Here is a 22,968-nt window from a genome sequence, read left to right as displayed (position 1 = left end):
GAGAATGGCGTGAACCCGGGAGGCGGAAGTTGCAGTGAGACCGCGCCACTGCACTCCAGCTGGGCCATAGAGTGAGGTTCCGTCTCAAAAAAAAAAAGGAAATCGTCAAACTGCTTTCCACAATGTCCAAACTAATTACGTTCCCACCAAGAGTGTATAAACATCCCCTTTTCCCTACAACCTCACTAGCATCTGTTATTTTTTGACTTTTTATCAATAGCCATTCTGACTGGCGTGCAATGGTATCTCGTTGTGGTTTTGATTTGCATTTGTGTAATAAGTGATGTTGAGCATTTTTTCATACGCTTGTTTTGACAAGTATATCTTTTGAAGTGTCTGTTCATGTCCTTTGCCCACTTTTTAAAATGGGATTCTTTGTTTTTTTGTGCTTAAATTCCTTATAGATTCTGGATATTAGACCTTTGTCAGATGCATAGTTTGCAAATATTTTCTCCCATTCTGTAGGTTGTCTGTTTATTCTGTTGATAGTTTCTTTTGCTGTTTAGAATCACTTTATTTTAATTAGGTCCCATTTGTCAATTTGTGTTTTTGTTGCAATTGCTTTGGCGTCTTCATCATGAAATCTTTGCCAGATCCTATATCCAGAATAGTATTTCCTAGGTTATCTTCCAGGGTTTCTATAGTTTTAGGTTTTATATTTAAGTCTTTAATCCACTTTGAGTTAATTTTTGTATATGGCTACCCAAGATTTTAAGATTTAATAGAACACCAATGATGCCAGATTTATTTTGCTTTCAAGTATAAAATTGTGTTATAATATTGTCCCAATGCCTTCTTCATCTAAACAGACTCCTGACACCCTATGCTTGTCACCAACCCTTCTCCTCCAAATCTGATACACCTGACTTTCTGAGAACCTGTGCTAAATGAGTAAACTCACGCAGCTGTAACATATGCTGCCACCTCCTGGCATCTTTTAAAAAGGTAAAATCTGTTAAGAAAAGACTTGGTTCAGATGCTCTTTGCAAATATACTACTCGAATATGGCCCTTCATGTACTTATTCTCCCTTCTTGCTTAGAGTTATCCACTTTTGGGAAAGCAAAATAATCTTGAGTAGGTCATCTGTTCTCTTAGTATGTCTAACCTGATAGAATTTTGAAACTTTCTGGTGATTCTGTTTTGCCATTTACTATGCAGCAGGGCAGTAGTTGATGCTCATGAGGGAATAAAAAACAGATGAACTCTTTGATGGATATAAGTTTTCCTACTATTTATACTACACATACAAATTTGAGGCAGAAGCTATGACATTCACCTGGAGCACTTGGCCATACTAAGTCAAAATTAAATGAAATATTTCTTGCCACATTACTACATACTTGCTTTAATTTTAATTGAAATGACCCAGTAACATTTGCAATAAGGTAGCTAGCTGCTGGTAAACTATGCCATGCATATGAAAACTTTTAAAATTGTATTACTACTTCGTATAAAATAGAGCAATGCTAATTCACTGGATTAAATGGCTAATTATCTTTAAAGTGTAAACAGGCCAGGCGCGGTGGCTCATACCTGTAATCCCAGCACTTTGGGAGGCCAAGACGGGTGGATCACAAGGTCAGGAGTTCAAGACCAGCCTGGCCAAGATGGTGAAACCCTGTCTCTACTAAAAATACACAAATTAGCTGGGCGTGGTGGCAGGCACCTGTAATCCCAGCTACTTGGGAGGCTGAAGCAGGAGAATTGCTTGAACCTGGGCAGTGGAGGTTGCAGTAAGCCGAGATTGCACTACTGCACTCCAGCCTGGGCAATATAGTGAGATTTCATCTTAAAAAAAAAAAAAGTGTAAACAATCTGAATTGAGGCATTCTTAAAAATGTTACATCAAGAAAAACTTAACACGAGAAGCATGATTGATACATTTTGAATTGTGAATGACAAAAATTCTTGTAATCCATGTGCTTATTGCTCGCTTGAAAGAACAGTCAAAAGTAGATTGATCAAGGGTAGTTTTGTTTTTGTTTTTGTTTTGTTTTGTTTTGAGACAGAGTCTCACTCTGTCACCCAGGCTGGAGTGCAGTGGTGCAGTCTCAGCTCACTGCAACCTCCGCCTTCTGGGTTCCAGTGATCCTCCCACCTCAGCCTCTTGAGTAGCTGGGACCACAGGTGCATGGCACCATGCCTGGCTAATTTTTATATTTTTTGGTAGATACGGGGTTTTACCATGTTGCCCAGGCTAGACTCAAACTCCTTAGCTCAAGCGATCTGCCCACCTCAGCCTCCCAAGTGTACTTTTTGCTTTAGTTATTGTTGAATGTCTAGTACCTGCCATAAGGCCTAGCATGTAGTAAGCTCAGTGATGTTGATTGAATGAACAATTAATTCCTAGCTCTTTTATTTGTAAAGATGCCCGATTCTTCACATTAATTTACAAAATGGTATTTAAACTTAACAGTGGATACAACCTTTACAATAAGCAAATGTGTTCTCTTTATATGTTGCTGGTCAAAATGTGGTTCAGGGGTCAGCAGCATTGGCATCACCAAGGTGCTTGTGAGATTTACTGAATCTCAGGCTCTACCCCATACCTACTGAATCAGAATCTGCATTTTAATAAGATCCCCAGGTGATTCATATGCACGTTAGAGTCTCAGAAGCATGGCTTTAAAAGACCTAAGCTGCAATTATTATTTCTGTTTTCCATGTAGCTATAGAATTTATTGTCCCATAGATTTCTGTTTTCCTAAATAAAATTATTCTGTGACCAGACTTCTCACTACTTTCTGACTGAGTCAATGCAAAATAAATTGTTCACATCTTTGTTTCCTTCTTTCTTTTCTAAGATTGCTTAGGCTTAGCAACTGTGTGAATTCCTACTCCTGAGCTGTGAATCAGGGGGTTTTTTATTTTTATTTTTATTTTTATTTTTTGGAAATGGAGTTTTTGGTCTTGTTGCCCAGGCTGGAGTGCAATGGTGTGGTCTCAGCTCACTACAACCTCCACCTCACAGGTTCAAGCAACTCTCCTGCCTCAGCCTCCTGAGTAGCTGGGATTACAGGCGCCTGCCACCACATCTGGCTAATTTTTTGTGTTTTTAGTAGAGATAGGGTTTCATCATGTTGGCCAGACTGGACTTGAACGCCTGACCTCAGGTGATCCAGCCGCCTCGGCCTCCCAAACGGCGTGGTGGCTCACGCCTGTAATCAGGGGGCTTTTTATAAGGGTAACTCCATTCTAGGGCTCCTCGATTAAAAAACGTTTTAAATGATTGAACCAGTGATTGGCTATGAAGACATTACTGCTTATACAGTTTACTTCTTTAAAAGTGTGTTTGTTGCAGTGCAGACTCAGCACTAAAGGGAAGACTTCCTGCCACAGTTTGTAACTGCTCCTGAAAGAGAAAGCAATTATCACAAGTCAGTTAGGTCTTAAAACAAAAATCAAAACAAAATAAAACAAAAACAAACGTTTTACTGAGATCACCCGTGTGCAAATTTATGAAGGGGTTGGATCACTTGTTAATTTTATTTTTATCTGCTTTTCACTTAATTATTATTAACTCAACAGCGTATTTTTTATTAGAAAGAACGTTTTGTCTATTTTTAACTCGCCTAAAGTTATTAAGATTTTTAGTACAGAAAAGCACTTCCGGTGGTTGTTAATTATTCTACTCATCATAATGAGATGCTTACCTAAAGTAGGTATCTTCAAAGTCAGCTCCTGCATCCAAAGCACTGGGCTTGTGCAGCGTGTGTACCAGCTGCAGGGGAGCTGCAGCTATGCCTGGTATCAGGCCGTTCTTTGCCTGAGGAGAGGTCCGTATATGGGCCTTGAGGCTAATGGCAAGAGAAAGAAAATGCATTTGGAAAAAATAAAGTGCCACCACATGTGCAGGCTTCCATCTTGGTACTTTTCACTCTGTAGAAATTGTTTGCTAGAAGGTTGTAAAAAGTCGTGGAAAAAGCCTGGGACTTTGGACTGAGACAGATTCAGGTTCTGTGACTTCGTGAGTACTCTCAGAACTCCATTCTTTTTTTTTTTTTTTTTTTTTTTAAACAGGAATAGTTTTGAGCTTTGGGATATTTATTATCTTGTGGTTATTATTTTGTAGTATATTTATTTACTGGTTTATTATTTTCTTTTCTTATGAAAATATAACTAGTGAGGACAAGTGACTTGTTGGTCTATATGCCTGTGTCTAGCATACTGCCTTGCATGTAATAAGTGGTCCCTGTTAATGACTGCATAAATGAAATAGTGTTTGGGTGTGTACTAATAGTTCAGGCGCTACATGTTAATTCATTCTCATGTTATCCTTGTAATGTAACAATAATTAACACTTACTGTTCCAGACAATGTTCTAGATTCTCAGTGCTTTACATTTATTAACTCATCTGATGGTTTTAACAACCATTTGATGCTTGTAAGTAGGTATTAGTGTTATAATTTTCATTTGCAGATGAGGAAACAGGAACAAAAAGGTGAAGTTGCCCAAGTTAACACCCATAGACAATTAAGCTAGATTTTGAACCAGGTGGTTTGGCTTCAGTATCCATGTCCTTAACCCACCCATATAAAGTGGTTCATCAGTGCTCCCTTTTGTGGGTAAGGAAGTCAAGATTTAGAGAGATTCTCTATAATCACACTTTTGAAAGTTGGCAAAGCAGGGAACTGGGCCTGGGATACCCATGTACAGGCTAGAGTTCTTTCCGTGATATCACAGTTCTAGACATTTTATTATGATCCCAGAGACATAGATTTCCAAGGAGAGCCAATGTCTGTCTCCATTGCCAAAAAGGTCAAGAACATTTATCATGAGGAGAATAGTAAAAACAAAATAAAACTTCCCTATACTTCAGCAAGAAACTTTTACATATAAGCCAGTAATATCCTTTGTGGTTCCGGTCAACACGTCTTATAAAAAATGTGTAAAGATGTTAGGGAAAGTCTAACAATTACATGTAAAAGGGACGGCAGAGCTGCTGTGTAAAGGCATATTAGCAAATGAGTGAGTTTCAATTTACGAATACAAGGACTGACAATAAATTTGTACTTGCCTGACATCTAAGAATGACAAAGTATATTGTTGGCGTTTAAAATAATCCCAAAGAACCAATGAAGCTTAAAATATTTAAGTTTTTAGAGTTTAGGGTAAATACTAAGTTTTAGAGGTTGAATTGTGAGCTAATGGAAATTCCTAGAGAAGCTGGAATGAATTTATGAATGTGTTTTTAAGGTTTTAGATAAGTAAACGGAAACATCCCTAATGTGTCATTGCAGAAAATTTGCCTTTATTGTTTGTTTCTTAATTTTTTTAAAAAAAATTATGGTTTTTATAGAGACAAGGGTCTCACTATATTGCCCAGGCTGGTCTTGAACTTCTGAGCTCAAGGTCTCCTCCCACCTTGGCCTCCCAAAGAGTTGGAATTACAGGTCTGAGCCACCATGCCCAGCCTGTTGTTTGGTTCTTGTCCTTGAGATAGACATCTAAGAACTTGGTGTCTGGAATCAAAGGGTCTGAGTTTGAATCTTAGCTCTGCCCCTTACTTGTTATGTGACCTTGAGCAAAGTTTTTAACTTCTTGGTTCCTCAGTTTCTTTATCTGTACAATGGGATACTGATGATCCTCACTTCATAGGTTTAGAGAGAATTAATTGAATTAATTTTAAATGAAATTTAATTACATTTTAAGCACATGAAAATGCTTAAAACAGAGACAAGCATATAGTCAGGGCTCAATAAAGGTTGGCTGTTACCATTAGCTATTGTGAACGCACAGATGGCATGAACTGCCTGCCCTTTGTCCAAGTTAGTAATTCTCCGTTTTAGGAAAATAATGCAGAGGTATTTCAGTAAAAGAACAGGGAAATATCGTTCTCCATACCATGTGGGCACTTCACTATGGAATCCTCTAGTGATATGTTCAAGTTATCTGTGTGGGGTAAACTGCGTTGTTATAACTGTTTCCAATCATTTGCATTTTCTAAGAGAAAACTGGAAAACGCTGCATCTGGCAAAGATGGTGAGAGCTCTCTTATTAAACCTGTGTCTGCTCTGCTACTTCAAGTGATTATATATAAGGCACATGGGAAGGAAGCTGAATCAAGAAAATGACTAGGTAAATACCTAGTAAATGGTTCGAAGGCTGGGCAAAAAATAAACTGTGACTGAGGAGTTACCTTGCTCCTGATTGGGTCAGTTAGAAAACAAACAAAGAAACATGTAGACTACTAATGTCAGGAAATTGATTCTCTTGCAAGTAGCAGTGGTCTAGATTTTACTGGAACAATTGGTTAGAAAGTAGAAACCAGTTCATATAAAATAAATTCCAGTGTGTGCTTCAGACAACAGAGAGAACAAAAATGCCTGACCTCTGTTACAAAGGCTGCAACTCCAAAATAACTTCAAAAGCACTGTAAGTTTAATGAGGAAAACATCCAATTTTGTTGGCAAAACAAAAAAATTGGATGATTGTGCTTAGACCTTTTCTTTTCTGAATGACTGAAGAATTCTGCATACTTACATATGTTATGAATTGGTCTAAAAAAGCTGTGAAAAATTGGAGAAACTCATACTGTCATGTATTTGTATTGTAAATAGGCTCAATTCTTTCAAAAATCCATTGATACTGTGTAACAAAAATTATAAAAATGCTTCATACATGTTCACTGAATTGTATTACTAGACGTTTGTTTTAATCAAACAATTTTTTTTCTCTCTCAACGAAGACTCCCTCCTTGACCAAACTTTAGTTATGCTTTTGAGTCCTCTTCTCAACTAGCTCTGACCTTGGCTTTCTGTGTGCCTGTCCTGTTCTTGCATAGCCCAGTTTAGTGAAAATCTGTGCCCTTCCCCTATCCCACTGATATTGGGTCACCCTTGATATATAACCAAGTTCATCCCCTACCTTTGATTTATAAGTCCTTGGCCCACCTTTAGCAAGAATCCTGTTAGGTCAGTTTAGCAAGAATCCTCCTACCTTGATGTCTCCTCTTAGTAATTTTCCATCCACTGATCCCCTGACTCTGTTCCTTGGTTATAAACAGTCTTGAATAAAGTCTTCCTTACTGTCTTAATGAGTGCCAGAATAATTACACACATACACATACACACACACGTATGATTAGATAATTCTCTCTCTCTAAAATATATATACATATATTGGAGAGAGAACCAGAAGTGCAGTCTAAATATTTACTAGGAGGAGATTGACTAAATGAATTAAAAATTACAATATTTGAAATAGTATGCTGGCATTAATAGTCATCAACATTCATAGAATGCCATTCTCCATACTGTACTAAGTGCTTCACGTGCTGGGCCTCCGAAGGAACTGAAAGCTACCAGGAACCTAAAGCAGCAGTGCTCTCCATCTCATGTCTTGCTTTATTCTTCTCTTCAGCAGTGGCTTCCTCTGCTCCTCAGATCTCATGGGAGATAACATAGCAGCTGCACATTTTTATTGAGGAGTAGACTTTTTTCCTTTTGTCTCCAGAAGGGAGCAGTATTGAAGTTGTAGGAGCCAAGGTAAAACTCTTCCTTTGCCCTCTGAAGGTTTGCTGAACAATTGACTGACAAAAGGCAGATTAATAGGAGAAATGGCATCCAAATTTATTTGTGTGCACAGGAGAAAAACCACAGAGTGATTACCCAGTATCCCAGTCGGTAACTGGGGAAGGGAAATGGAAAATGTGGATGATTTTCGGAGCGTGGTAACTGATTTTCAGGGGAATTCAATGGGCTTGGAGAGCATATAATGGCCTGGGACAAAATCCATTGGGCTTGAAGAACCTATGATGGTTTGTGACAAAAGTCTGTCCAGGTTTGTTGACAGACTTCAGCTTTTCTTCCTGTGATATTAGTTCAGTTAATAAAAACTCAAGGAAGAAAACAGAGGTCATTGTTTCCTTTATTGCCAGGTCTAGACTTCAGGCAGAAAAGGGATCTTCGGAGAACAACTTCATCTTGTGCTTTCTCATCTTGAGAGCGACAGGGTTGAGCGAAAGGAGGTAGGGGGAAGGTCAAAGAAACCTTAAGGATGCTTCTTCGGTTCAGCACATCACAGTGCCATGTTTTGGTTTCTGAACCCCAACAGATGAAACAATTCCATTCTTCTTCCTATTCCTGTGACATGTTCCTCCTCATAGGAGGAGGACTGGTTTATGTTACTGGTGACATCAAGCAATACACTGAGGTTTGCTAATTAATGATGAGGTCATGGCTTCAGATTGTGGGTGGCACAGTCCCATGTCTCTCTTGTCTTTTGTTAATTCATGGACCTGTGTTGCCACTTGTCCTTTGTCTCCTGGTAGTAACCAGACCAGACCAAAGATGGTCTCTGGCAAGCTCAGTTTAGTTTCTAAGCCCAATAATAGGTTACTAGATCAATTGGAACCTGCGCTGTGGGCCCAGAGAAAATTATTTTATAAGAATAATTCATTTCAGGCGAGGTCTTCATTTCAGGAGAGACCTCAGCCCAAAGTTGTGTGCCCCAACAGGAGTTAACAAAGCTCTTAGTTTGGGGATTATTTGATTTTGCCTGACCCATATTGCTTGGTTTGTACTTTGCTCTGTAAACAGAACAAAGGCACTCATCCTTTCTCAGGTGTTAGAATACTACAAAGGGAAGAAGGCAGTGGTGTGCTAGCAAATTGGCTGTCTGTGTGGAAAAAGACTGGATTTGTAACAGCTGCTGATTTTTCTAATGTAGGTACTTTCACCATGGTCTATTTTCAACTCCCAATGGTTTTACAACTGCTTATGGATCAGTTCTGATCATCAGCTCTCTAAGTGTGCTCCAACAAAGTTGCAAAGCGAGTCATTAAGCTTCGTCCACCACAGTGAGAACAACTTTTCCTCAATCCATTTCCCAACCCCTGGGGAAATTTCTGAGCGGCCCACCTTGTCTATTAGGCTTCTTTCCCTAGTTTTATCAGGTATGACCAGGGAACCATGACTACATCGTAGAAACATGGTTGTTAGGAGTCTGCGATAATAGATCAGGGGCAAATTTAGGGGTTAATGTGTGCTGGAATAACATCCCAGTCATAGGTTGGGTCTCTCCAAAGCAGAGCCTGAGACAAAGACTTATGTACAGGAAATTTACTTAGAAATATGATTCTGGAAAGCAGAAGTGTAGAACCAAGAGGAAAGGAAAGACAAAATAAAGATGCATTATTAACTTCTACAAATCTGACCCCTCTGTCAATGTGAGTTACTAAAAGAGTAATCTCCTCAAATAATACATGGTAAGAAATGAGCTGGGAGTTGCCAGTCTTCACTGGAGCTTGAGAACAAATCCAATGCAGATGAAGGTAGAGCTAAGAGAGGTGCACAAACCAATCCCAGTGACATCACTTGAATCTCTGGATTGAGATATGCTGTATGTACCATTTCCCCTTCTCCAATTTTGTCATGTGAACCAGTTCATTTCTTTCTTGTCTAAGCCAGTTTGAATCATGTTTTCTGTCATTTGCAACCAAAGTGTTCCAACTGGTATACTTCCACAATAAAAAGCTCACATTGTATTCTGGTTGTCAGTGTCTTCTCCAATAGATTGCCACCTCCTTGAGTTAAGGCCCTATGCATCTTATTTAACTTGCATCTCCAGCATCTAACAAAGCACCTGGCGTGTAGTAGAAGCTCAATGCATGTTGGATTGAAGGAATATGTTACATTAATTTGACATCTGTAATCCTGATCATTTCTAGTCTCATCAATGATTTCTTAAAGAATGTAAGTGGATTAAATTTTTTTGTGAAGGGAAGAAAAGAAGATACGAATTTGCAAGAAAATGTGATAAAATGCATTTACTCAGGGGAAAAAAAGAGGCTGGTTATGTGAAAGAATTAACATTGTAAACATAATAAATATCCTTTGACCATTTTTTCCTTGTTGACTATAATACAACTAAAATGTTAATGAAGGTACAGTTATAATTCACTCATTTACTGTAACTAACCTAAGGAAATTTTTTCTCACTTTTTTTATTCCTAAGGGAAGAATCTCTATATAAAATGAAGACCTAGCAAGGAGAAAATGTCATGATGTTGATAATCTTGTTTAGCCTAAAAGAGTTACCATGAACAATTATGAGCTTATTGATTAGAAACTCACAAAATAAAAGCTTATTCATAACCTACTTCATACTTTTGTTTTAAGACTACACTACTTCTTCCCCTTAATTGAAATCCTTTCAGAATGAGAATCTATAAAGTGGAAAGTTCAGGAAGTCGATAATTTAATCTAACTATCCATCATTCTATCTGCATTTTTTTGCACATAGTTTGCTGAATGAGCACTTAAAGCAAACTTAACATAATATATTTAAATTATACATGATCTTCCAAATTGAATTGTGAAGCCATTATCTGGGATTCTTACCACATAACTTTACTATTGGTAAGAAACTCATGGAAGTTGCAAGTGATATTCAAATATATTTCTCTAGAACCCAACATTTAGAAAAACAGAATGCAGATTTAAAAGGAATAATATTATCATTAATAATACAAATGTTAAAATCTTAATATTTGGAGGTCTACAGTAAATTTTAAGCAAACTACAAACTCTATTTCCCTTCAGAACCCCAAATCCTGATATTCTCACTAAGCCAAACATTAGCAGCTAATACATTTCAATCCCTAAGTAACCCCTTGCCTTAGATTAATGGCAAGATTTCAAAAAAAATTTTTTTTGTAGTCAAAATTCCAGATTCTGAATCAATAGAAAAGAAAAAAAAAAATTTCATCCTCCTTGCTTTTTAGTAGGATCCAGAAATCAGAAGCAAATTAAGTGTGATAGAGCAGTTCATGCTTCTTTCTTACCAGATAAGGGACTGACATGTCAACATTGGCTTCCTCTAGGCTTGACAATGCCTGGGTTTCTCTGGGTGTGTGTGTGGCTGTATCTGTGTGTGTACAGACTATTCTGAAGGCTGAGCAGACGATTTGCAGATGTATTCCAGACATACACAAGATTGGAATGCATCAGTCATGACTCTGCATTTCTATAATGTTTGTCTTTATCCTTAAATGTTCACTCTATATTTTCCTCTTCCATGAACCTTTCTGAAATAAAGTCTTTCTTGATTAATTTCCTTTAAAATCATTTATGTTAATTAGGGAAATTATTAAAATCTGAAAAAGCCCTAATGCTATTATTCTGTAATGTGAATTTGAGGTTAGAACATTTTAAATTAATGAATCTCTGGTAAAAATGAAATATTTTACTTCCTCTGTAATTAACAAAATTTCATTGCAGGATTAGGTAGGTATCTGATCAGATAGAGAAGAGACAACTTTAAAATCTAACGTCTTCTCTTGATTTATTAAGAACCCTTCCTTATTTTTTTCTTCCTCCCTCCCTTTGACCCTTCCTTCCTTTCTCTCTCCTACCCTTCCTTTGCTTCCTCTGCACTTTCATCTCCGCCTCCCTCCTTACCCCCTTTGTCTGTGTCTTTTTTCTTTTTTAAAAAAGATGATCTCAGTTTGGAATAAACATTCTTGCGAAATTGGCCAGGAATTTTGCCAAGCTTAGTGTGTACACGTCAGCTGTTTTCTGGAAAATAATTGCACCATGTGACAATGTCTATTATTTTAATTAGTACTGAGGAATGCCTCCAAGATATTTCATCAGGTCAGTATTTCTTACACAGGCAATGGCTTTTTATTTTCTGATGTGCTGATTAAGCAGATAAATGACATTCTGACATCCTGTATAGGTGAACAAAATAATTGCTATAATTAATAAGCCAGAACTCAAAGAAGTAGTAAACCATTCTCCATGTATTCAAAAGGCTTTAGGACCTGCAGCCTGAGGAAGTTGAAGTATTCAAATTACCCAAAGGAATGTTAACCCAACTCTACAGGCATGGGAAGGCCACTCTCAGGGAAGGCCTTGACATGTCTTGGGAGCTCAAAGTGCTTTGTCATACAGTCTCTAAGGTTTAGCTAGTCATCTGGGATCTGTTGCATTTCCAGAATACTTACATGTTTGCATACTAAATTCAAGAAGTATTAATTTCAAGATCTGAAAAAAAGAGTCACTTTGTAAAACTGTATGGGGAATACACATTCAGAAGTTCGTGAACCTGAAAACAAAAATGTGTTTAATAGTGATAGAGGTGGTAGGGTGGGGAACAGAAGGATTATTTCCTCTTTCCACAGCTGTTCTCCAACATTACTGCAGGGTGAACTAAAGATTACAACAAGAAGTGTTCCTCTGAAAAGGAAAATATTTAATAATTATTATGCTATGTCAAATTGTAATGATGGGATTTGGGGATATAACAAAATACACATTTGTATACTGTTTTTGTCTGTCTTCTGTGTGAGTAAAGGTGGTTAGTCCGTTTTATTGTGAGATTTTATGGCGGCTGGGAGGCCACACTCCTATGGGTAGACATCATCTCTGGTCAAGGGAGTGCTAATCCCTGAGGTCAGCCACTCTGAGAAGAGGAGATTCTCAGCCAGGAACTAGACCGGCATTGGTTGGAAGAAGAAATTCCCCTCTTGGAACTGGACTAACACTGGTTGGAAGAAGAAATTCCCCTGTTCTTCTGGGTCTTAATCTCTTTATCTAAAAAATTCAGAGACATTGTGCTTGTACTTATGAGAGGTGGTGTGTTAGGCCATTTTTGTGTTGCTATAAATACCCAGACTGAGTAATTTATAAAGAAAAGAGGGTTAATTGGCTCATGGTTCTGCAGGCTGTACAAGCATGGCACCAGCATCTTGGCTTGGCTTCTTGGAGGCCTCAGGGAGCTTTGCAAGCACATCACATGGTGAGAGTGGCAGCAAGGTGCAGGGAGGTGCCCTACACTTTTAAATCACTAGATCTTGTAAGAACTTACTCATTATCACAAGGACGACACCAAGACATGATGGATCTGCCCCCATGACCTGAGCACCTCCCAGTAGGCACCACCTCCAGCCTTGGTGATTACGTTTCAATATGAGATTTGGGGAGGACAAATATCCAAATCATATCCGGTGAGTCCTACGATAGTGCCTGTCACTTACTTGGATGCTAGAGCCTTGATTCAGCCAGGCTTCAAGGAGTGCACATCATGATGTGTGAGCTATATTATCTATGTAAAGAATGACATTGCTCAGTTTACACTCAGTATTTTTAAATGTCACATTTCCCTACTATTTGTCTGGTTCATTCCTCCATTCCTTAGTATGGACAAGAAGTTCTACATATATATATATATATATATGTTTTAAAGACAGGGTCTTGATCTGTCACCTAGGCTGGAGTGCAGTGGCACAATGACTGGTTATTGCAGCCTCGACCTCCTGGACTCAAGCGATCTTCCCACCTCAGCTTCCTGAGTAGCTGGGACCACAGTTGTGTGTCACCGCTCCTGGCTAATTTTCCTGTATTTCTTGTAGAGACAAGGTTTCACCATGCTTCCCAGACTGGTCTCAGACTCTTGAGCTCAAGCAATCCACATGCTTCAACCTCCCAGAGTGCTGGGATTACAGGCATGAGCCACCACCCCCAGCAGAAATTCAATTTTAATATAATAAATTGTCAGGGGACACCCTGTCCCCTTTGGATTGCATGAGAAACCTAGGCCTCACTCACCCAGAAAAATGGGGAGAAGCTCCCATGCAGTCTGTATTGTTGCTATCAGTTTTTATTGCCCAGGATGGTCCTGCAGCCCAGGCAAAGAGAGGAGGTATTTTCTGTGATTTCCTCTCTAGTGCTAAACCCAGTCACAGAGATTTCTGCTGAGGCTTCCAGGCCCACGACCAGGGCCCAGGCTCCCATGGTGCATTCTATATATGGTATTCTGCCATATCTAGGGGGCCTACGTTTGGGTCTTTTCTTTCCAGCTTATTGAGTTATAATTGACAAATAAAAATCATATAGACTTAGGGTATACAATATCATGTTTTGATACACTTATATATTGTGAAATGGTTACCACAATCAAGATAATGAACATATTCATCACCTCACATAGTGACCATTGTGTGTGTGTGTGTGTGTGCATGGGTGTGTGCCTGTGTGTGTGTGGTGAGAACACTTAAGATCTCCTCCTTTGGCGAATTTCAAGTATACAGTACATTAAGTATAGTCACCATGCTGTACATTATATTTTCAGAATTTATTCATCTTACATATCTGAAACCTTGTACCCTTTGGCCAACATCTTCCCCTTTTGCCCATCCCCCAGCCCCTGGCAACCACCTCTCTATTCTCTACTTTCATGAAATCAACTTGTTTATATTCCACGTATGAGTATTTATAATCATGTAGCATTTGTCTTTATGTGTCCAGCTTATTTCACTTAGCATAAGGCTTGCCAGGTTCATCCTTGTTGCAAAAGGCAGAATTTCCCTCATTTTTAAGGGCTGAATAGTATTCCATTGTGTATAATACCACATTTTCTTTATCCATTTATGGGCACTTAGGTTGATTCTATATCTTAGCTATTGTGAATAATGTTGCAATGAACATATGTGTGCAGATATCTCCTTGAGATACTTATTTCATTTCCATTGGATATTTACCCAGACGTGGGATTACTGGATCATATGGTAGTCCTATTTTTAGTTTTTTGAGGAAACTCTATACTGTTTTTCATAATAGTTGTACCATTTTACATTCCTATAAATGGTGTGCGAAAGTCCCATTTTTTCTAAATCCACCAAAATTTGTTATCTTTAGACTTTTCGATAATAGCTTTTGTGTGTGTGTGTGTGTGTGTGTTTTGTTTTTTGGTTTTTTTTTTTGAGACAGAGTCTTGCTCTGTCACCCAGGCTGGAGTGCAATAGCGTGACCTCAGCTCACTGCAACCTCTGCCTCCTGGGTTCAAGCAATTCTCCTGCCTCAGCCTCCCAAGTAGCTGGGATTACAGGTGCCCACCACCATGCCCAACTAATTTTGGTATTTTTAGTAAAGATGGGGTTTCGCCATGTTGGCCAAGACAGTCTCGATCTCCCGAACTTGTGATCCACCCGCCTCGGCCTCCCAAATGCTGGGATTACAGGTGTGAGCCACTACGCCCAGCCTATAATAGTCATTTTAGCAGTTGTGAGGTGTTATCTCATGGATTTGGTTTATATTCCTTTGATGATTAGTAATGCTGAGCATTTTTTCATATACCTGTTGGCCATTTATACTTCTTTGAGAACTGTTTATTCAGGTCCTTTGCCCATTTTCATATTGGGGTTTCTTGTTTTTACTGTTGAGTTGTTTGAGTTTCTTACATATTTTGGATGTTAAGCCCTTATCAGATGTATGATTTTCATTTATTTTCTCCCATTCCATACATGGTCTCTTCACTTTGTTGTTTCTTTTGCTGTGCAGAGCTTTTTAATTTAATCCAACCCCACTTGTCTATTTATGCTTTTGTTGCCCATGCTTTTATTTATTTATTTTTATTTTTTGAGATGGAGTTTTTGCTCCTTGTTCCCCAGGCTGGAGTGCAATGGCATGGTCTTGGCTCACTGCAACCTCTGCCTCTCAGGTTCAAACAATTCTCCTCCCTCAGCCTCCTGAGTAGCTGGAATTATAGGCACCTGCCACCACACCTGGCTAATTTTTGTATTTTTAGTAGAGACGGGGTTTCACCACATTGGCCAGGCTGGTCTCAAACTCCTGACCTCAGGTGATCCACCCACCTCGGTCTCCCAAAGTGCTGGAATTACAGGCACAAGCCACCATGCCCAGCCTTTGTTGACCATGCTTTTGAGGTCATATAGTAAAAAAAAAAATCATTGCCCAGAGCAATGTCAAGAAGCTTTCACCTGTTTTCTTCTAGTAGTTTTATAGCTTCAAGTCTTTAATCCATTTTGAGTTTATTTTTGTATATAGTGTGAGATAAGGGTACAATTTTATTTTTCTGCATGTAGATATCCAGTTTTCCTGACATCATTTATTAAAGAGACTATCCTTTCACAAACATGTGTTTGGCACCTTTGTAGTTGACCATAAATGCATGGATTTATTTCTGTACTCTTTATTTTGTTTCCTTGGTTTATATGTCTGCTTTTATGTTAGTACCATACTGTTTTGATTACTGAAGCTTTATGATACATTTTGAAACCGGGAAATATGACGCCTCCAGCTTTGTTCTTGCTCAAGATTGTGTGGCTATTCAGGGTTTTTTGTGATTTCATATGAATTTTAGAATTGATTTTTCTATTTATGTAAAAATGCCATTGACATTTTGATAGGGATTGCACTGAATCTGTAGATTGCTTTTGGTACTGTGGACATTTTAACAATATTGATATTCACATGGGATATCTTTCTTTTTTTTGTTTCTTCTTGAATTTCTTTCATCAGTGATTTATAGTTTTCAGTTCAAAGATCTTTCACCTCTTTGGATACATTTCTTCCCAAGTATTTTATTCTTTTTGTTGATTTTGTAAATGGGTATTTTTTAAACTTCTTTTTTGTTAGTTCATTGTTAGGTATAAAAATGCAACTGACTTTTGTATATTGACTTTGTATTCTGAAACTTTACTGAATTTGTTTATTAGTTTAATACTTTTTTTTGGTGGAGCTGTAGGGCTTTTTCTATATAAGATTATATCATTTGCAAACACACAATTTTACATCTATGTTTGTAATTTGGATGCTTTTTATTTATTTATTTTTTCAACCCATTTCTCTAGCTCTGATTTCCAGTACTATGTCAAATATAAGTAGTGATAGTGGACACCCTTACTCTATTCTTAATCTTTGTAGAAAAGCTTTCAACTTTCATCATTGAGTATAATGTTATTTACAGATTTGACATTTATGGTCTTATTGTGTTGATGTACTTTCTTTCTCTGCCTAATTTGTTGATAGTTTTTATGATGAAAGGATGTAGTGTTTTGTCAGATACTTTTTCTGTATTTATTGAGATGATTATATGATTATATGATTATATGATTTTTATCCTTCATTCTGTTAATGTGGTGGATTACATTGATTGATTTACATATGTTGAGCCATCTTTGCATGCCAGGGACAAATTCCACTTGATCATGGTATGTGATCATTTTAATGTGTTGTTGAATTCAGTTTGCTAGTATTATTTTTGTTGAGGATTTTTGCATCTACATTAATCAGGGATATTGGCCTGTGATTTTTTAAAATAATGTCTTTGGCTTCGGTACAGGGTAATGTTGGTCTCATGAAGTGATTTTGGAAGTGTTTCCTTCTCTTCAATTTTTAGAATTTGAGAAGAATTGGCATTAATTCTTCTTTAAATGCTTGGTAGAATTTACCAGTGAAGCCATCAGGTAATGGACTTTTCTTTGGTGGGACATTTTTTTAAATCAGTATTTCAACTTTCTTACTTGGTACTGGTCTGTTCAGAGTTTCTATTTCTTCCTAATTCTGTCTTGGTAAGTTTTATGTTAAAAAGAATTTATCCATTTCTTCTAGGTTATCCAGTTTGGTGTGCAATTGTTCATAGTAGCCTCTTATTACCTATCACCTTTCTGTGGTATTAATTAATTAATTAATTATTTTTTCACTTGTAATTTTATTTGAGTATTCTCTTTTTTCTCTTGGTTAGTCTAGCTAAAGGTTTGTCAATTTTGTTTATCTTTTCAAAAAACAAACGTTTAGTTTGTTGATCTTTTCTATTGTTCTTCTAGTCTCTATTTCATTTATTTCTGCTCTAAACTTTATTATTTCCTTTCTTCTACTACCTTTGGGTTTGGTTTGTTCTTTTTTTTTTTTTTCCTAGTTCCTTGAGGTGTAAAGTTAGATTGTTTATCTGAGAACTTAACTTTTTCTTAATGTTGGCATTTGTTGCTATAAACTTCTCTCCTAGAACTGCTTTTGCTGCATCTGGTAAGTTTTGGTATGTTGTGTTGCCATTTTTGTTTGTCTCAAGTTATTTTTAAAAATTTCTTCTTTGACCCTTTGGTTGTTCAGGAGTGTTGTTCGATTTGGGGGTGAAGTTTTGGTCACCATCTGTTTGGGAGCTGGTGGGAACATGCAGCCTGGTCCGCCCTCTTCCTCTTGGAGGACTCTCGTACTTGGGCTCAGCCATTTACCCCTCCACCCATTATGACAGGTGCCTTTTCAAACAATTTAGCCCACTTGCCTCATGCACCTTCCCAAAGTTCCGATTTTCTGCGTGTGTGTGAGGAGAGGGTTATTGGTGAGAGTCACTTTTACGTATTTTTAGTTCCAAAGCACAAAAAGGCTATTTCCTTGCCACCTTCCACCCCTCAGTGCTATCTTCAAGGGAATCATTCTATCAGGACTCAAGGTTTCCGAGATAAAGTTTTTTCTTGTGAGGAATTAGAATCATTCCAGGGAAAGGACATGGTTTAACTTTCTCCCAGTGAGTACTCAAAAATCAAGGGGATAGTTAAATATTTTTACATATTAATCATAAAAACTATCAGGAAACTAGTTCTGATAGAGTTAATGTAATTCTGTTTCTATCAAGCTATCTATAGTTATTCCTTTTTATTTATTGAAGTCTTATTTAAATATGTTAACTCTGTTGTAGTTTTGCTTGCTGGTGTTAAAGGCAGGGTCTGTGTCCAAAAATAGGCTAGGATATTAAAGGTAAACGGACATTCCTTTACTTCTTGTCTCAAACCTACCTAGTAGAGGCAGATGTCAGAAGCAAGAGCCCAAAGGAGAAATTAATATGTTAACTAGAGGTGGGGCTTCATGCTACTGCTAACGTTTTTTGTGTGTCTGGTGATCCTTTGACAGTTTTGGAAGATCTGGAATTTGTTTATATTAAGAAAAAGACAAATTTCTATACAAAAAGCCATGGCTGTGTTGGATGCTGATATATGATATAGCACTTGCTGTTTGCAACTAGGAAAACCTCCTGAAGAATGCATCTTGGATTTGTATTTCAGGATGGCATAGAGTATTTCTTTCTGATTGTCAGGGTAAATTAGAAAGAACCCTTAGCCTCAGAAGCAGGATGAAAGGGAGACAGAATGAAAGTCATAGCCCTCCCCTGCCAATATTTCTTCTTTAGCCATTGAAGACTGTACATAAATGAACCTAAGCTGGCTAGTTGCATAAATTTCTCATTGTTTTTTCTGCCTCTAAGTCTTTACTTAGTAAAATTTTGTTAATTAGTAATTATGTAGAACCAATACAGTTGAATCCTACTGTGCTAATCACAGGACTTTAGTAGAAGAAGAAAAAATTGGTGAGATTCTTTTGCCTAGGTTGGGCATGCTAATAAAGGAAGCAAGTAGTTATTTTAATATTTTGCTTCTGTTTCAGAAATAAATGATGATTAAAAGCATACTTTTTAATGCAATCAGTTTTTGTTACAAAGCATATTATTTTAAAAACTGTAGTTTTTTTTTTACTTTTGAACAAAGTTGTATCATAAAAAATAGATACTGCCTTTGAACGTGGATAAACAATTTTAAAGGGAAATATACTGCCATCTAGTGTTTAACTTTCAGAATATCTGAATTACTGTATTTAGAAATATTTGTAACACTGGTAGTACCACATGGTGGCACTATAGACATGTACATTAAAGGGATAACACCAAATTCATGGGCTATTTGTTTTATCTTGGTTCATAAGTGTTTGTTAAATGTGGCAAATACATTATTTTCCTTTTCAGATTAGCACGTTGTATTTTCTAAGAAAACCTTACATATTTTTGGTACTGCTCTTTTTTTTTTTTTTTTTTTTTTTTGAGACAATCTCTCTCTGTCGACCAGGCCGGAGTGCAGTGGTGCGATCTCAGCTCACTGCAAGCTCCGCCTCCCGGGTTCACGCCATTCTCCTGCCTCAGCCTCCCTCAACCTCCTGAGTAGCTGGGACTACAGGCGCCCGCCATGCCTGGTTATTTTTGGATGTTTAGTAGAGACAGGGTTTCACCGTGTTAGCCAGGATGGTCTCCATCTCCTGACCTGGTGATCCGCCGCCTCCGTCTCCCAAAGTGTTGGGATTACAGGCGTGAGCCACTGCGCCCCGGTCGGTACTACTCTTTAAATTTTCATAAGTCATAAAAAACTTGAATGCCTTTAGATTTAATTCCTGTTTTTTTAAGTTTTAGGGCTTTAAATACTTCAAACTATTGTCCTTTCACCTCTTTCACTTCCTTATTCATATAACTATAACCGACACCAGCTTCAACATGGAGAAAAAGGTTTAAAACATTCACACAAATACTAAGTGCAAACGTACAACACATTTCCCACATAATCTAAAAGAAAAAAGAAAAACAACTCAGATGAAACTCTTATAACAGGGCTCTTTGTATTTAGAAAGTGCGCTGGTGGTAGGGACAACTTCTGTTTTAAGTGCTAAATCCAGTGGGAAAAATTTGCCTCCTCACAAGAACATTTGCCTGAGATGCTGATTCATTACAAAAGGACACAGAGCTTTGGGTTCAGAAAATAAAGAATGCTACTTATGGAAAATGTTGTAATTTATTATGTCAGCATGCTTCGGGTTTCACTTTGCTTTTGGTATCATCAAATGTTGTAGTAGTAACTGTACGAAATGAAATTCATTCTATTTACTCTAATAAGCAGATTCTTGAAGAAACTGCTCTCATAAGCTGAGGTTCCTTATGATTCTGCAAGGAAGAGAAGACTAAAACCACTGTCTGAAAACATAGCAGCTGGCTAAAATAAGCATTGAACATTAAGCACTTCAAAACATCAAGTAAAATTTTGGCAGTTAGTATCCCATAATGTATATGATCTATATCACATAAATATAATATATACATAAATAATATCTAGTATAGTGTTTGCAGTTTTGTAAGTCTAATATATTACAAGATGCTTAAGATGTAATTATAATGATTTTGTCTAAACACAGTTGCTAGTGAAACAGGAAGACTAATGGCCAAAATACTTCTTTGGTGTGTTCTGTCATCAGTGGTTATCAAGATTTTAAAAACTTGTGAGAAATGAGTTCCAAGAGCTTAATCCAGAGTAATACAAGTTTACTTGTTTTGCTCAGCTTTCTTTATCATCCTCTTTGGCTTCTATTCCAAATCTTCATCCTTTTCCTCAACATTTAACTGCCAATGTTCTCAGTAAACCACCTTGTTTCTTTTTTGGTTTCTTTTTTCTTTCTTTTTTTTTTCTCTCTCTCTCTCTTTTTTTTTTTTTTTTTTTTTGGTTGTTGTTGTTTTTTTGTTTTTTGGAGGAGGGGATGGAGTCTTGCTCTGTCACCAGGCTGGAGTGCAGTGGTGCGATCTCGGCTAACTGCAACCTCTGCCTTCCAGGTTCAAGCGATTCTCCTGCCTCAGCCTCCCAAAAACCACCTTGTTTCTTACTTGAGAAAGTTGTGGTCATCCATCAATTGTCAGCCCTGCCCAGCGCTTACTAATATATAGACACTTTCTTAACTCCTTTCCACATATTTGGAGGATGATGTGTCCTTCTAGCACAAAGCCAAGCCCTCTCCTGGAGCCCTTGATTCCATTTGTTTCCTTCCCATCTCCATTCCTGGAATGTTGCTTCATCAGTCATTCCCTCTCTGTTCTCATCTTCCGCCTTAGCCCTTCTGTTGGCGCCAATCCTGAGTCCATACACCCCAAAGCTCTCTCATCCTTAAAAAATGAACAAACAAAATACCCCAAAACAGCAAAAAATAAAATCTCATGACCAAAAACCAAAACAAATACAGCAAACAGAAAATCAGCCTTTTTTTAACTACAAATTCTCCTTTGTCTTTCATTCCATCTTTTTTCTTCCTTTTTGTCCATGAGTTGCCACTACTTTTCCACTCCCTTTTCGCTCCTTAACTGACTCATCTCTAATTTTCTCTCCCATCACTAGACTGAAACAATTTGTGAACGTTGCCAATGATCATTTTAACTCATCTTATTGACCCTACTTGCCAGATTTGGGAAAATTGGTCACAACATCTTCTTGAAACTGTTTGATGTTTGTGGCTTTCTGATAATCTCTTCTTGGTCTTCTCCTACTCTGCTCATTTCTTAATTTTTTTTTTTTTCTATTTGATTCTCAGATTTTCCCTCTTCTCCCTATACATCAAAAAAATTTAAACCCAGGTTCTTTAGTGATCCACAGACCTCCTGAAATTCTGTGCAAAAATTTGGGTGTTTGATTATGTGTAATTTTCTAATAAGAAAGTCCATAGTTTATAGCTATTCTCGAAAGCATTCATATCTCTCCAAAAGTGTAATAGCCATTGTTCTATGTTGTCTTCCAAGGCAATCTTGGCAATTAATTTAGTCTTTTAAACAACTGACATATATCAAGAGCATACTAAGCAAAAGTATAGTAATTTTCTTAAGTAACCCTCAATTAGGTATGATAATCTTCACTTTACAAATCAGAAAATGGAGGCATAGAGAGGTGACTTGGCCTAGGAGACGTAGTACATAGGTAGCCGTTATCGTTTTAATTGTCTTTTATTTGCTGATGATTCTCAAACCTGTATCACTAGCCCATATCCTCCAAGCTTCAGATTCATAATAACTCAGTAAGTCATTTCTGGGGATGCTCCATGGGCTATCAAACTCAGCATTTCTGACACTGAGCTTACTAACTTCTTGCCCCAACCTGTTTCTCCTGTATTCTCCATTCATGGCCCATGCTATGGGAGTCATCTTGACTGTTTTCCTTTCTCTCCTACATTCAACCAATTTTCAATCCTCTTGAATTTAAGTTCAAATTATAACTGTTTCTGCTCAGATGTTAATCACCTTTTACCTGGTCTTATGTAACAGTGTCCTACCTATCTCAAATCCTTTGATGACACAGTGTTTTATGGTGACTGAATAAATGGGCTATAAGGCCTTTTAAATATAATCCCAAGCCTGTCTGCCTCTCTACAACCTTCTCCAGCCTCTCCCTTACCATAACTTATACTTCAGCCACACTGCATGCCTGGATTGATCCAGGGATAAAAATCTAAACTGTTTATTGGGCTGGGTAGACTTTATCTCCTTTAATCAGTCCTCTATGAATATTATTTCTTACATCTTGACTTTTGATAAAAGTTGGGTAGTGACTGTCAGGTATTTTATTATCTGAAAAAATGCCTTAGAGCAATTATT

The 22,968-nt window shown here is 37.5% G+C and overlaps 1 pseudogene; it reads right to left on the bottom strand.

The window, feature by feature from the left end:
• LOC103236699 (uncharacterized) overlaps positions 1 to 22,518 on the bottom strand; it is a 33,797-nt pseudogene extending 11,279 nt beyond the window's left edge.
• Positions 22,519 to 22,968: the final 450 nt, after the last annotated feature.

This window comes from Chlorocebus sabaeus, chromosome 7, assembly GCF_047675955.1.
Source record: "Chlorocebus sabaeus isolate Y175 chromosome 7, mChlSab1.0.hap1, whole genome shotgun sequence".
In the NCBI taxonomy this organism is placed as follows: domain Eukaryota; kingdom Metazoa; phylum Chordata; class Mammalia; order Primates; family Cercopithecidae; genus Chlorocebus; species Chlorocebus sabaeus.
The sequence above is the reverse complement of the archived record's forward strand: the minus strand, read 5'-3'. Positions and strand labels throughout refer to the sequence as shown.